Source organism: Canis aureus, chromosome 7, assembly GCF_053574225.1.
Source record: "Canis aureus isolate CA01 chromosome 7, VMU_Caureus_v.1.0, whole genome shotgun sequence".
NCBI lineage: Eukaryota > Metazoa > Chordata > Mammalia > Carnivora > Canidae > Canis > Canis aureus.
The window spans coordinates 5,095,610-5,111,537 of NC_135617.1; positions in this window are offsets into that span (position 1 = coordinate 5,095,610).

A 15,928-nucleotide genomic window follows, 5' to 3' on the forward strand; every position below is an offset into this window, starting at 1 on the left:
TATCACTAGCAGTGATTTAAAGAAGTATGAATTGAAAGAAAGAAGCAACCATACACTTAATACTTCAGTAATCAACATAAACTGTAAAATGGTTGGCAAGTCGTAAGGGTTTAACCCGAGGTGGCAAAATTGTGACCAAGTCATGACTTTTACTCGGGAATATGGGAGAAAAAAAAACAAAAAACACCCAGCCTGTCCTAAAAATTACCATTGTCATAACACAAAAGACTTTTCCCCCTATTGTCCTTAGAGAAAGACTTCTTTTAACGGAAAGTGAAATGAGATAATGTTTTAAGCGTGAAAAACCTAATGAAAAAGATGTGGTTTGAGTTTGCACTCTAGATTCCCTCCAGGGTAGGATTTGTCTTACAAGAACGTGAATTTGTTCACATTTCTCCATGAAACCTGTTGAAAGAAGCTATGTGTGGTGCGGTAGGTATATAGACTACTCTTACCATGTTTTTAAAAGCATCCAACTCAAACTGGGAATTGGGACAAAAGATGAATGTTGCTTATTTTATGATAATAATGATTCAAAGAGAATGTGGTGGTTATACTTGGAATAAAGATAAAAGAAGTATTTATGTGTTTTACAAGCTATTCAATTATTTGATGGTTGCTTATTGAAATGAAGAATCTCTCTACTAAACCACCTCAAACACTAATTGTGGTGTAAACATAATTTGGCTTATAATTGCTTATAATTAGTTGCTTTTCTATTACTATTATGCTTTTTTCCCAATGCAATTTAAGTTAATATAAAAGTGCCAAGAATCTTGGCAAGGTAAGTCTTTGTTAATTTGATAGAGGATAATTGAGTGTCTACCAATTGAATTGGTCCTTTGTGAAATTTTTCATTTTTCTTAAGCATCATTACCATCTTGAGGCTCAAGTCCCTTGTACTAAGTTGTTCAGTTAATCTCATTCAAGTATTTTGCTGAACTTAATGTGTCCAAAACATATCTTTGGCTCCCTCAGATGATTTAACACAGAGCAAGCCTGAGTAATTTTTTAAAAATATAAATCCAATTATGACACTTCTCTTAATATTTATAAATCCTCCAGTGGTTTCCCCTTATACTTAAAATCAAAATTCCTTACCTTAGTCTTCTTAAACCCCTACATGATCTGGTCTTCAAGTAATTCTTTTCCAAGCCCATCTCTACTGTTCATTTAATCCCTACGCCCTAGCCATACTGGCCTTTCTCGTTTTAGGTCCTTTTCTTTTCTTTCTTTCTTTTTTTTTTTTCTTTTAAGGTTTTATTTATTTATTCATGAGAGACAGAGAGTGAGAGGCAGAGACACAGGCAGAGGGAGAAGCAGGCTCCATGCAGGGAGCCCGACTTGGGACTTGATCCCAGGTCTCCAGGATCCCTGGTCTCCAGGATCACACCCTGAACCAAAGGCAGAAGCTCAACCACTGAGCCCCTCAGGCGTCCCTTTTAGGTCCTTTCCATTGGTCTCAAGTGCTCTCTCTCCACCTTGTATAGCTTTTTCATTCTTTTCACTAAACTCTTAGCTTAAATGTCCCCGCCTCTGAGAAGTCACCTGTAGTAGTAGGGTGTAGGCTAACTAAGATAACAAAGAGAACCAAATGTAATACTCAAAAAAAAAAAAAAAAGTTTAAAGTTTATTTCTCTCACACAACATCCAGAGGCAGGGAAGTGGTCAAGGGTGAGTGAGTGGGTAGCTCTGCTTTGGGAGATCATTCAGGAGCCCTGGTTCCTTCTAGTCAGTTCTTACCACAGGTTGCAATCTTCATTCACATGATTAAAGCTCATCCACATCTCTCTACATACCAGCCTGGAAAAAGAGGAAAGAAAGAAAGTGCAAAAACAAAACAAAACAAAAAAACAAAAACCAATTTTCTTATGAAAATAAGACCTGGAAATTACAGTATCAGTTCTGCTCACTTAGTCACATGTTCACACCTAGCTGCAAAGAAGGCTGGAAAGTATGGTTCCTACTTGGGTAGCCAGTTGCCTGGTCAAAACTTGGCCAATCCTGTTACTTAAGAGGAAGCATGGAGAGAATGGATGTGGGGACCATTCTCTAGACCTGGCACACTTTTCCTTACTTTCTAATCTATAGTAGCCAAGTAGACACTCCCCAACACACCATTCTGCTTTTAATTCTCTGCATAATCCTTATTGTTCCTATATTTACTCATTTGCTGATTGTCCGGTCTCCCTCAAATTTTAAGCTATGTAAAATTTTGTTTTTGCTTAAAACTATATAGCATTGCCCCAAAAAAGTATTTGGCATAATGTATTCAATCAGGATTAGTTGAAAACATGAATTTTTAAGTGCCCTCTTAATAGATCCTGCTCTTTCAAACTAACCTTATCTCCCAACATTCCCTCAAAGTCCCCCCGCCCCCGGCAATTCTTCACACTATAAAAATCTTACTCAATTTCCAATACTAGCTATAATTCAGCTATAATTCCACATATAACATTCTCTAGGAGAGTACTCCAGCACACACTGACTGTATTAGTTATCTCTTGGTGCATGATAAATTACCCAAACTTAGTTGCTTAGAACAGTACACATTTATCATCCTCACTATTTGTGTGGGTCAGGAGTTTGCACATGGCTTAGTTGAGTCCTCTGTATCAGGGTCTCTCACAAGGCCACAGTCAAGATACTGGCCTGTGCTGTGGTCCCATCTGGTGGTTTGTCTAGGAAAGGAGCTATTTCATGTTCTTGTGTTTGTTGGAGGAATTTAGTTCCTATAAGCCATTGGACTGATGGCCTCAGTTCCTTGCCATAGGTCAGTTCACAACATAGTGTCTTGCTTCATAAAACCCAGAAACAGAGTATACTAGTAAGCCAGAAATTACAATCTAATTAAATTATGGAGTGGCATCCCTTCGGGTTTACACCACTGTCATATTCTACTGGTTAAGAAAACTAGAATAAAGTCAGCAGTTCTACCCCTCCTGAAGGGGAGTAGATTCAGGGTATAAATTCTGGGACTTGGGGATCACTGAGGGCCAGTTTAGAACCTACCTACCATCACATTTACCACCTTTGGGGAACTCCAGAAGCATTTATTAATTTTTTTATTTTTATTTATATTTTTTTAAGATTTTATTTAATTATTCATGAGAGTCACAGGCAGAGGGAGAAGCAGGCTCCATGCAGGGAGCCGGATGCGGGACTCGATCCTGGGTTTCCAGGATTTTGCCCCGGGCCAAAGGCAGGGGCCAAACTACCGAGCCACCCGGGCTGCCCTTATTCATTTTTTTAAAAGATCTATTTATTTATTTGAGGGAGAAGGGGTTGAGCGGGGAGAGGGAGCGAGAAACCCAAGCCAAATCTGCGCTGAGTGTGGAGCCCAATGCAGGGCATGTTCTCGCAACCCTGAGATGATGACATGAGCAGAAATCAAGAGTCTCAGGCCCAACTGACTGTGCCACCCAGGTGCCCCTCTAGAAACATTTATAATTAAGACCACATATTTTACCATTAAATAGCTTCATTGTTGATTTAATATGCCAACTAAATTGGCACATCCATATCTTCTATTTTGATATCCCAATCTCAAAACAAGGTGCATGTACATTTTCATAAACTTGAATTGAATTTCAAGTAACTAGGTGATGTGCTAGAGCTGGTTTCTTCCTGTTTGCAAAAGCCATTTGTTAAGTTCTCAGAACTTTTAGGAGCCAATTGACATAGGTAGATTGAATTGGCCACGGTAGGAGCATTTACTTCAAGGAAATTGGTAAACTCTACAGTTGGGGCTCTCCATACCCTCTAAGAGTCAGTTGTTAAACATTTACCAGTACACCACTGTCACAAATCTGTCACGCTCATGGTGTTGAAAACATGGTTTTCTCTAATGTAAATGTGACTTCCACCACCCAAGGCTGTTACGGGGCTTCTTGGGATTATAAGTGATAACAGTGGTTTGGAAACTGAAGAACAGGTACAAGATAAGACATGGCATTATCACCACAAAATACAAAACCAAGGTACTGAGGAAAGGAACATCACTGAAATACCTTATGTGTTTTACATTAAATTGTGAAACAAAAGTGCCCAGATATAATCTGTCCCAAAAGCTGTTTGACTTCTTGGTGTGACTAATGTGAATAAGAGAAGACATACCAAAAGTGAAAATGTAGTTTTATTTTAGAATGATTCCCCTTAATGTTTTGTGCTGTATTTCAATCTATCAGACATAGGGGAAGGACAGTAACATAAGAAAGTGAAACTAATAAGAGAGAATAAGAATTGCAGAATAGAACAAATTTAGTGATGGTGTTTCCTAGGCTGAATGAACTATTTAACCACAGATATAAAGTTAAAAATAAGAAAATATTGACAATGACCTTAATGGAAATGGACAAAGCCATTTATAAACAATGTACTGGCCACTGTCCTGGCAAAATATGCTAACATGATTTTCTTACTTGTTTCCATCAATAATTAAAAATTCAGTAAGTAAAGAATTCGTAATGTGCTGTTTGCAAGTTTCATGTGGTTCATAAACCTTTTTAGTTTTAAATATTTAAGCAGATAGACTCTTCAAAGGTTTTCAAATTTTTTCTGGAGACTTATTGTTACTGTTTTGAGCAACACTTTTGTATTTTCTTTTTCTGTCATGATCCCAACTTGTACCTATTCTGTCATCTAAAGGATTAAAAAATTAAGTGTTGGACACCTGGGTGGCTCAGTGGTTGAGCGTCTGCCTTTGGCCCAGGGCGTGATCCTGGGTCCCAGGATCGAGTCCCACATCGGGCTCCCTGCATGGAGCCTGCTTCTTCCTCTGCCTGTGTCTCTGCCTCTCTTTTTGTGTGTATCTCATGAATAAATAAATAAAATCTTTTAAAAAAGTGTTTTGAATGTGTATAAAATATAAATGTAAAAATATCACAAATCACATCTTTTTTTACAAAATAAAATTATTTTCAGATACTTCAAAGAGCTATTTTTTCAAAATGTATAATTATGGTAAAATGAAAGATAATACATATATGAATGATAATTCCTAAAATTATCATTATAAAGGTAAGTTTAATTTGATTTTTACCAATTTATGAAACATTATTTTTATGAAAATTAAACTTCACAATTATGTGGCATGTTCACTTTCCTACTAATGTAAAGAGTTTATATCACACCTCATGTATATTATGCCTGTACCTAACTATATATAATTTTTTCCCTTTTTTTAAGTAGGCTCCACACCCAACACAGGGCTTGAACTCACAACCCTGAGATCAACACCTAAGATCCAGAGTTGGATGCTCTACTGACTGAGCCACCCAGGTGTCCCTACATAAATTTAAGAATAATATAAAAGTGTTCAGTATCAGGATGCCTGGGTGGCTCAGCAGTTGAGAGTCTGCCTTTGGCTCAGGGTGTGATCCCAGGGTCCTGGGCTTGAGTCTCGCATCAGGGTCCCCACATGGAGCCTGCTTCTCCCTCTGCCTGTGTCTCTGCCTCTCTCTGTGTGTCTCTCATGAATAAATAAATAAATACTTAAAAAAAATTCAGTATTGCAAAATGTTTCTCAACCATCATGTTCATTTGTTTGAATTTTCACCCTAATTTGTAAGTATCTTTGGTATGCTAAGAGACCCAAGAAAATGGATACTTGGCACCAGCAAAAGATACTTCACGAGGCCCAAAGCTATTGCATTCACAATAAGAGGAAGAATTTGACAATTATTTTGTCTCTTCTTTTTTTAAATATTTGTTTAATCTTAAATAATTAAATTTTTTAAAGATTTATTTAATCTTAAATTACATTTAATTAATTAATTAATTAATTTACTCACTTACTTATTCATGAGAGAGACAGACTGAGAGAGAGAGGCAGAGACATAGGCAGACGGAGAAGCAGGCTTCTCACAGGGAGCCTGATGCGGGACTCAATCCTGGATCCCAGGATCACGACTTATGCCAAAGACAGGTGCCCAACCGCTGAACCACCCAGGCATCCCTATTTTGTCTCTTCTATTCAAATCCTCCCCATATTACAAAGGTCTTTCTTCTATGTCAACAATACCATAAACCAAAAGCCTTTTTTTTTTTTAAAGATTTTACTTATTTATTATGAGAGACAGAGAGAGAGACGTAGAGACACAGGCAGAGGGAGAAGCAGGCTCCATGCAGGGAGCCCGAGGTGGGACTTGATCCTGGGTCTCCAGGATCACAACCTGTGCCGCTGAGCCACCCAGGTGTCCCTAAACCGAAAACCTTTAGGGCATTTGTATTCAGTTGCCACTGTGAACATAGGACAAGATGTACAGAAAAGTATTTCCCTGGTGTCTAATTGGTGTTCTTTCCAGGAGTGGATATTTAAGTTTATGAGTCACAGTATGCCAACAATGTGCCCCGAATTTCAAGTGACAGAGGTAAACTCATATATTATTTAACAAATGCTTTTTGAGGGTATGTTTGTGACATGCAGGGTCCAGAGCAGAGCTGGTACTGGTTCCAGAGTTCACAGAAGTATTATCTCTGGACTGTAGCTTCTAACAGCTTTCTGTACCTGTGGCTTAAAGCCCCAACCTCTGCCCCCCCACCTCTTCCCTAGTCCTTCTATGCCATTGGTAAGCACGAAGTTTTGTGTTTTCTTTTAGATTTTAAACATTTATTTGAGAGGAGGGGAAACATAAGAAAGTGGCAGAGGGAGAGGAAAAGGGAGAAGCAGACTCCTTGCTGAGCAGGGAGTCCAATGTGGGGCTCATCCCAGGACTCTAAGATCATGACCTGAGCCAAAGACAAGACACTTAACCAACTGAGCCACCCAGGCGCCCCCAGCAGTCATTCTATCTTAAAAAATATATATATATGTCAGATTGAAATAAAAAAGCCCTGGGGTGCCTGGCTGGCTCCAATGGTAGAACATGTAACTCTTGATTGTGAGTTGTAAATTTGAGCCCCACATTGGGTGTAGAAATTACTGGAAAAAAAGAGCTCAGATTCGGGACCCCTGGGTGGCTCAGCAGTTGAGCATCTGCCTTCGACTCAGGTCATGATCCTGGAGACCCTGAATCGAGTCCCACGTCAGGCTCCCCACAAGAAGCCTGTTTCTCCCTCTGCCTGTGTCCTTCATGAATAAATAAATCTAAAAAAAAAAAGCACAGATTCACTGAGGGAAAATATTTACAGAAATTCAGTTCTTGTGTCCATTGCTTATGGCAAATTTTTAAGTCAAGTACTATGGGAAATAAGTTCTTTTGAATTTTTAATTTTGAGTTCTAAGGGAACATTAGCCCTATTCTCTCCCTCTCTCAGGTCAAATGTCTAATTTCAGAAAGCAAATCAAAATTTCTCAGAGTTTGGAGACTTGTATTCCCAGAAGCTAAATACCTCTAAGTCAAAGAACTCTACAAACTCCCATTTGAGGCTCATTCCAAGAGGAAAAAACCTTGGGCCGCCTGGGTGGCTCAGTTGGTTGAGTGTCCGATTCTTGATTTTAACTCAGGTTATGATCTCAGGGTCATGGAATCCAGCACTGGGCATGGAGCCTGCTTAAGATTCTCTTTGTCTTCTCCCCCGCACCTTGCACATGTAACTTTCTCTCAAAAAACAAAAAACAAAAAAACAAAAAAAACAAAACCACACCCTCAACTTCGTCTTTCTATGGTGATGCCCGCAAGTTCAGAAGCCATGAGCTTACAATCTGTTTTGTAGTGCTTAAATACTTAGTCAAGTATTAGATATTTGAAGAAAGCTTTCAATATTTAGAGAGAGATCAAAGTAAATAGGAAAGAAAGGAAACCAGAGAAAACAGAAATAATGTAGACAGTAGAAGTAAACTTCCAAGAACAAAGGCCATAATTATACATCATGAGGATAGGAGAAATTATTCTATCCACCAAAACAAAACAAAACGCACAAAAACAGAATCCTACATAAATAAGGAATGTTCAAAAAAAACAAAAGAGAGTACTTGAAAATTAAAAATAGGATAGCTGACAAAAAAAAAAAAAAAAGGTGGGAGATAAATTTGAAGAAATCTCTAGGTCTCTTGGGCGCCTCAGTGGGTTAAGTATCTGACTCTTGATCTCAGCTCAGGTCTTGATCTCAGGGTTGTGAGTTCAAGCCCAGTGTGGAGCCGACTTAAAAAAAAGTTAAGAAATCTCTAAGAAAGTAGGACAAGCTAGAGATGAAACATGGAACAATTAGTTGTCCAAGAATCCCCCTATCCAAATAATAAGAAAGAAAGTAGAGAGGGGGGTAATTCTCAAATAAATAATATCATGCAATATAATAAAAAGATTCAAAACAGTGAATTCTTTGGTTTAAAGTTCTCACCTGGCCAAAATGAATTTAAATTAAAAAAAAAAAAAAAAAAAGAAAGTGCTCACCTGGTGCTCCACACAATGAATGAAAAAAAAAAAAAAAAAAGACCCACACAAAGGCATATATTTGTAAAATTTAAGAACACTTTAAATAAAGATTTTTTTTAATTTTTAAAAATTTTTATTTATTTATGATACACAGAGAGAGAGAGAGAGAGAGAGGCAGAGACATAGGCAGAGGGAGAAGCAGGCTCCATGCACCAGGAGCCCGACGTGGGATTCGATCCCGGGTCTCCAGGATCGCGCCCTGGGCCAAAGGCCCGCACCAAACCGCTGTGCCACCCAGGGATCCCTAAATAAAGATTTTTAAAATATCCATAGAGAAACAAAAAAGATCTTATTTTTAAGTAATCTTCACATCCAACACGGGGCTCGAACTCACAACCCAGAAATCAAGAGTTGCGTGCTCTGCCAACTGAGCTGTGAGTCAGGCAGTCCCCCTTCCCATTTCTATTATTTTATTTACTTGATTTTATTTTTTAAAGATTTTATTTATTCATTTGTAAGAGACACACGAGAGAGGCAGAGACATAGGTAGAGGGAGAAGCAGGCTCCCTGTGGGGATCACACCCTGAGCCAAAGGCTGATGCTCCAACCACTGAGCCACCCAGGTGCCCCCTTCCCATTTTTTTCCCTTCCCATTTTTAATAGACTAAACTATATCTACCACATACCAAAAGCCTACCTTGTTTTGTAATAAGAAGAATATACTGATATGATTTTACAGTTCTGCCATCCATAGGCTGAACTCCCAAGTTGAAAGAGACTTAAAAAAGCTGAGAAGTCCAGCTTCAACCTATCTAGTATCTGGTAACTTGAGATACTGATTGTTTCATCCCCACCCACATCCCCTTCTCAGATAATCTGCCCAACCCACAGTCCCCGGAAGGGGCAGCCCTAATTCCATTAGACCTTGACTCCTGAGCTGTGGCTGATTAGACAAAGGGAGGGGATCCCTGGGTGGCTCAGCGGTTTGACGCCTGCCTTCAGCCCAGGGTGTGATCCTGGAGTCCTGGATTCGAGTCCCACATCAGGCTCCCTGCATGGAGCCTGCTTCTCCCTCTGCCTGTGTCTGCCTCTCTCTCTCTCTCTATCTCATGAATAGATAAATAGATAAAAAAAAAAAAAAAAAAAAAAAAAAAAAAAGACAAGGGGAGAAGACCTAAACCAGTCAGGTTCTTTAGCTTGATTATTTGAACTGAGAGACCAAGACATTGAGTCAGTAACTTTGTGCAGGAAAGTAGAACTGTAAGTCAGGTAGGCTCAGGAGTGGAAGCCATTTTTTTCCTGTATGCATGCAAATAAATGGAGAAATCTGGTCTTCAGAGATATGCCATAACCTGGATGTGGCAAAAGAAGCAGAAATCATACAGCTCTAGAGAAAGATGGAGAAAGTCTGACAAGTTGACCATTTCTCTATTTGTGTTGGGAACCATGAGATTTCTCCTCTGGGACTTTTTTTTTAGGATTTTTAAAAAGATGTATTTTTTTTAAAGATTTTATTTATTTATTCGTGAGAGACAGAGAGAGAGAGAGAGCGAGGCAGAGACACAGGCAGAGGGAGAAGCAGGCTCCATGCAGGGAGCCCGACGTGGGACTCGATCTGGGGTCTCCAGGATCTTGTCCTGGGCTGAAGGCGGTGCTAAACCACTGAGCCACCCAGGCTGCCCAAGATTTATCTATTTATGAGAGAGAGGGAGCACACTCACACATGTGCAAGGGGGGGGAGAGGCAGAGGGAGTGAATCTCAAGCAGACTCTAAAACAAATATTTATAGAAATATATATAAACTTATATATTTCTATAAATAAATAAAATCTTTAAAAAATAAAAGTGTAACTTTAATCCAGTAAATTATAGTCTAGGGATCCCTGGGTGGCGCAGCGGTTTGGCGCCTTCCTTTGGCCCAGGGCGCGATCCTGGAGATCCGGGATCGAATCCCACATCAGGCTCCCGGTGCATGGAGCCTGCTTCTCTCTCTGCCTCTCTCTCTCTCTCTCTCGCTCTCTCTCTGTGACTATCATAAATGAATAAAAAATTAAAAAAAAATAAAGTCTATACACAAAACAAAGCTCTCCTTTGTACACTGACATAATTAATGGGACTGATGATGCTTTGCTGGACAACAGTACTCCCGGGTCCTCACTACCAGATGTTGAAAACACTGTTCCACATGACGGTCAAATATTTTCCTTTATTTATCTACCAACTGAGCCAGCCAGGCACTTCAAGATAGTTCCCTTTAGTTATTTTCTTGTTTTTAAAATATGTAAAGTTACATTTTTTTTGTGGAGTTTTTTTTTTTTTTGTCCCTTGTTGAAACTTTAACAAATACAATGTTGAGATCTCTATTTGAGAAAGTCTCTGCTGAGAAATTGTCAAAATAGAGAATTTTTAGCCATATACTCAGAGAATGTGGAGAGAACCTCCCCAGGCAGATATTCATAAACATACCTTATCTTCACATTTTTTGCAGAACCAGTTTGGTAATACTTATTCAAAATCCACAATTGTAGGGGCACCTGGGTGGCTCAGTCAGCTAAGCATCTGACTTTTGGTTTCGGCTCACATCATGATCTCAGGGTCTTGGGATGGAGCCTCAGGTCAATATGTGCTCAGAGCAGAGTCTGCCTGAAATTCTCTTTCCCTCTGCCCCTCCTGCTTGTGCTCTCATTCTCTCCGTCTCAAATAAATAAATAAATCTTTTAAAAAAAGAAAACCAAAATCCACAATTGTAGTTTTTTTTTTTAAGATTTTATTTATTTATTCATGAGAGACACAGAGAGAGAGAGAGAGGCAGAGACACAGGCAGAGGGAGAAGCAGGCTCCATGCAGGGAGCCTGATGTGGGACTCGATCCCAGGTCTCCAGGATCACGCTCTGGGCCGAAGGCAAGCGTTAAGCCACTGAGCCACCCAGGGATCCCCCCAATTGTAGTTTTCAACTTAGGAAAATTTTGTTGTGTCTCCTGTGTACTTAGCACTATGTGAAAGAATAAGATAAGGACCCTTCAAAGGACCATACATTAAATGCATGACACTAGAAATTTATATACTTCAGTATAAATTTAGCTAGCAAAATTCATTCCATAGAATATAAGAATTACAAAAAATTGAAGTAGGGGAGCTCACACTGTTAAGAAGAGTAAATAATTTTTTGTATTGGTGAACGTCAGATAATTATGAGTACTCTAGTATCTTGTCATGTCACAAAGTATGCATTTTTTTTAAAGATTTTATTTATTCATTCATGAGAGAGAGAGAGAGAGAGGCAGAGACACAGGCAGAAGGAGAAGCAGGCTCCATGCAGGGAGCCCGACATGGGACTCGATCCCAGGACTCTAGGATCACACCCTGGGTCGAAGGCAGGCGCTAAACTGCTAAGCCACCCAGGGATCCCATGCATTTTTTTTTTAAAGTATGCACTTTTATTTTTTAATTTTTTAATTTTAATTTTTATTATTTTTAAAGTATGCACTTTTAAAGTAGATTCCTCTTTAAATGGCTTTCAAATTCTGAGATAATAAAAACCATACAGTTATTCATAAGTCAATGTTTATAATCATTAAATCCTTATGAAAGTAAGATGGACCAAAAATGAAAAACATTATCATCACAGATGAAAGAAAATAAATTGTTTCTACCCTTGGGTAATTAAAAATTAGAATATCTTATAAATTTAACTATATATGACAAGTTAATTTTTATTTACTTTGAGTAGCGAAGTCATAGTACTTTTTATTTAGTTTCATATCTAAAAGAAATGTGAAAGTTTTCCATTCCTTTTGATAATTCTATAACCTATATTATATCTAGTATTACTTGCACTTAGCCTTAAAAGGATATAACCTTGGGGATCTCTGGGTGGCTCAGCGGTTTAGCGCCTGCCTTTGGCTCAGGGTGTGATCCTGGAGTCCCGGGATTGAGTCCCATATTGGTCTCCCTGCATGGAGCCTGCTTCTCCCTCTACCCTTGTGTCTCTGCCTCGCTCTCTCTCTCTCTCTGTCTCTGTCTCTCACAAATAAATAAAATCTTTAAAAAGAATTGAATATAACCTTTTTGTTGCTTAAAAGCTTAGTTTTCCCTAAGAATATTCCTTTTTTGAAAAATGTTTTATTTATTTATTTGAGAGAGGAGGGAGAGAATGGATGAGAATGAGGGAAGGAACAGAGGAGGAGGGAGAAGGATAAGCAGACTCTGCACTGAGCATAGAGCCTGCTGTGGGGCTCAATCCCAGGATCCTGAGATCATGACCTGAGCTGAAACCAAGAGTCTGGCACTCAATGGACTGAGCCACCCAGGTGCCCCTCCCTAAGAATATTCCTAAGAAAAACAATATTTAAGGTAGTAATCACTTCACTTGATCTGATTATTACTTTTATTAATTTTGCAAAGAGTATTTTTTTTAAGATTTTGTTCATTTATTCATGAGAGACACACACAGAGAGAGGCAGAGACACAGGCAGAGGGAGAAGCAGACTCCCTGTAGGGAACCTGATGCAGGACTGGATCCTAGGTCTCTAGGATCAGGCCCTGGGCGGAAGGCAGGCACTAAACCGCTGAGCCATCCAGGGATCCCCACCAATGAGTATTTTAAAGCTTAATTTTTTTAAAGACAGCAATTATGAGGGCAGCCTGGGTGGCTCAGTGGTTTAGCGTCGCCTTAGGCACAGGGCGTGACCTTGGGGTCCTGGTATCGAGTCCCACGTCGGGCTCCCTGCATGGAGAGCCTGCTTTTCCCTCTGCCTGTGTCTCTGCCTCTCTCTGTGTCTCTCATGAATAAATAAATAAAATCTTTAAAAAAAAAAGAAAGAAAGCAATTATGTGAACAAAGTATTACAGTTATAATTATAGCTCAGTTTTGTTCAAATAGGCTGGTTTAATGTCTATACTTCAGCCACTTAGAATTATAATTACACTGAAGGAGCATTTATTTTATCCATTCACATTATACTTCCACCAAGGAATTATATGGAGAGAAGTGATTCCCTTCTCCTTTGTACTCGTTTATTTTCCTTTTCATGCACCTTGCTGACCCACATAAAAGTTAGTTATAGCCCGTTTAAATTCAGTCTCTGGTGTGAAGTAGTGTATTGCTTAACTGTAACCCAACGTGTGAGAAGGGGAGTGTCAACTGTTTCTCCACAGCAGTGTCTTTAGCAATTAAGGTGTGGCATCACTAGTTATAGAACCCTATTCCAGTCAAACATGTTTCTGTTCTGCATGTTCCATTGTGGAGTAAACTTTAAAAAAAATTATATATTTATTCATTACAGATACACAGAAAGAGGCAGAGACACAGGCAGAGGGAGAAGCAGGCTCCCTTGGGGAGCCTGATGCAGGACTTGATCCCAGGACCCCGGATCACGACCTGAGCCGAAGGCAGATGCTCAACCACTGAGCCACTTAGGCGTCCCTGGAGTAAACTGTCTATTATAAAGCATCTAATACTTAAAGAAAAAAAAAAGCTAGAAAAAACAAAAATTACCACTCAAAACCCAAAGTCATTCATAGTGTCTGAAAATTCCTGGACATAAAGTATCAGTCACTGGATTTTTCCTTCACCCCTGCCAAGTTCCACCTCCCCTGAGCAGGCTTCCCAAAAGAAAATGAGAGAGGGGAGCAGGGAAATGTTGCTAAGTAACACACTGGGTACAGTTGTGCAGTGGGCCTATCAGCTGACACAACCTTGAGCTTTGTGCTGGTTTATAACCATTCCACAATATGATAAAAGAGCTGCAATATTATGTTGATACAGAGAGGCAAAATAGAGAGTTCCTAACCTCAACTGCTAGTCCAAAAAGTCAAGTAGTTGAAGAATGATATAGTTACTTATACTTACAACCTTTTCTGGTAGTCTTGTTTTTTCCCAGAACACTTTTAGGTTTAGCTATTATTTTTATGTACTCATGAATGAATTAACTAAATTCAATCATTCATTCATTCAACAACTATTCTCTGAGTACCTATTGTGACATTTTGTTAGGTCTTTTTTTTTTTTTTTTAAAGGACTTTATTTATTTGAGACACAGAGAGAGAGAGAGAGGGAGGAAGATAGAGCACAAGTGGAGGGTGGGGAGAGGGAGCAGCAGGCTCTCTACTAAGCCTGGGTAGCCCCAATGTGGGGCTGGATCCCAGGACCTTGCGATCATGACCTGAGCTGAAGGCAGATGCTTAACTGACTGAGCCACTCAGGCTCAGGTCTTACTTGTTGAAATTGAGACTCTTAAATGATATTGTGAGGTTTCCATAAGCAGTTTGTTATAAAAATGAACGAGTATAGAGATCCAAATCATCAATTCCTTGAATCACTTATTATTGTCACATTTTATTTTTGAGAAAAGGTTAGAATTTGAGCCTTTATTTGATATGCTTATGAGATACAAAACAAGTATTTCCCAACTGTTAAGGGAGGTGGGGAGAAAGTCTAAATACGAATAGCTACATAATACATATTAGAAAATCCATCATGTTAAAGAAGAATTTACCAGAATTCCCTTTTAAACAGCAGCTCTCAGTTTGACTTTAATCAATTTATACACAATTTAAAATTTTATTTACTTAAGTAATCTCTATACCCCATGTGGGGCTCAAACTCATGACCCCAAGATCAACAGTTGCATGCTCTTCTGACTGAGTCAGCCAAGTGCCCCAATTTATACACATTTTAAAGGGGTGCCAGGGTGGCTCTGTTGGTTCAGCATCCGACTCTTGGTTTTGGCTCAGACTGTGAGATCTTGCCCTGCATCAGGCTCTGCACTCAGTGGGGAATCTCCTGGAGATTCTCTCTCTCCCTTTCCCTCTGCCCACCCACACCCCTCTTTCACAAATAAATAAATCTTTAAAAAAAAAGGGGGGGGCACCTGGGTTGCTTAGTTGGCTAAGCATCTGCCTTTGGCTCAAGTCAGGATCTTGGGGTCCTGGGATCAAGCCCTGTGTTGGGCTTCCTGCTCAGTGGGAGGTCTGCTTCTCTTTCTCCCTCTGCCCCTCCCTCCTGCTCATATACTCATGCACATGCTCTCTCTCAAATAGGTAAAAAAAAAAAAAAAAAAAAGGACATTGGGGTGCCTGGCTCACTCATTTGGAAGAACACATGACTCTTGGTCTCAGGGTCCTGAGTTTGAGCCAACATTGGTTGGAGAGAGGATTTTTTTTAAAAGGGTGTAGGGGCACCTGGGTTGCAAAGTCTGTTGAGCATCCAAATCTTGGTTTCAGCTGAAGTCTCTATCTCAGGGTTGTGGGATCAAACCATCAGGCTCTGTGTTGAGTGTGGAGTCTGCATGGGATTTTCTTTCTCCCTCTGTCCTTCACACTTGTGTGCTCTCTCTCAAATAAATAAATAAATCTTTTTAAAAAGGGGGTGTAGAGCTAACTAAAAAAAAATTGTATTATTCTTTAAAGTGAGCTATAACTGTTATTTATTTTTGCATATTCAGCCCCTATTCTTTGTCTAGTGTAACTTTTCTTTTTTCCTGGCAAATTTAATATGCCTAATATATATGAATAATGCTAATATTTATTAGCTGCTTAATTTATACAACCTGGAGTCATGTTAAACACTACATGCTTTATTTCACTTAGGTTTTGAGAAGAAATACTGTAT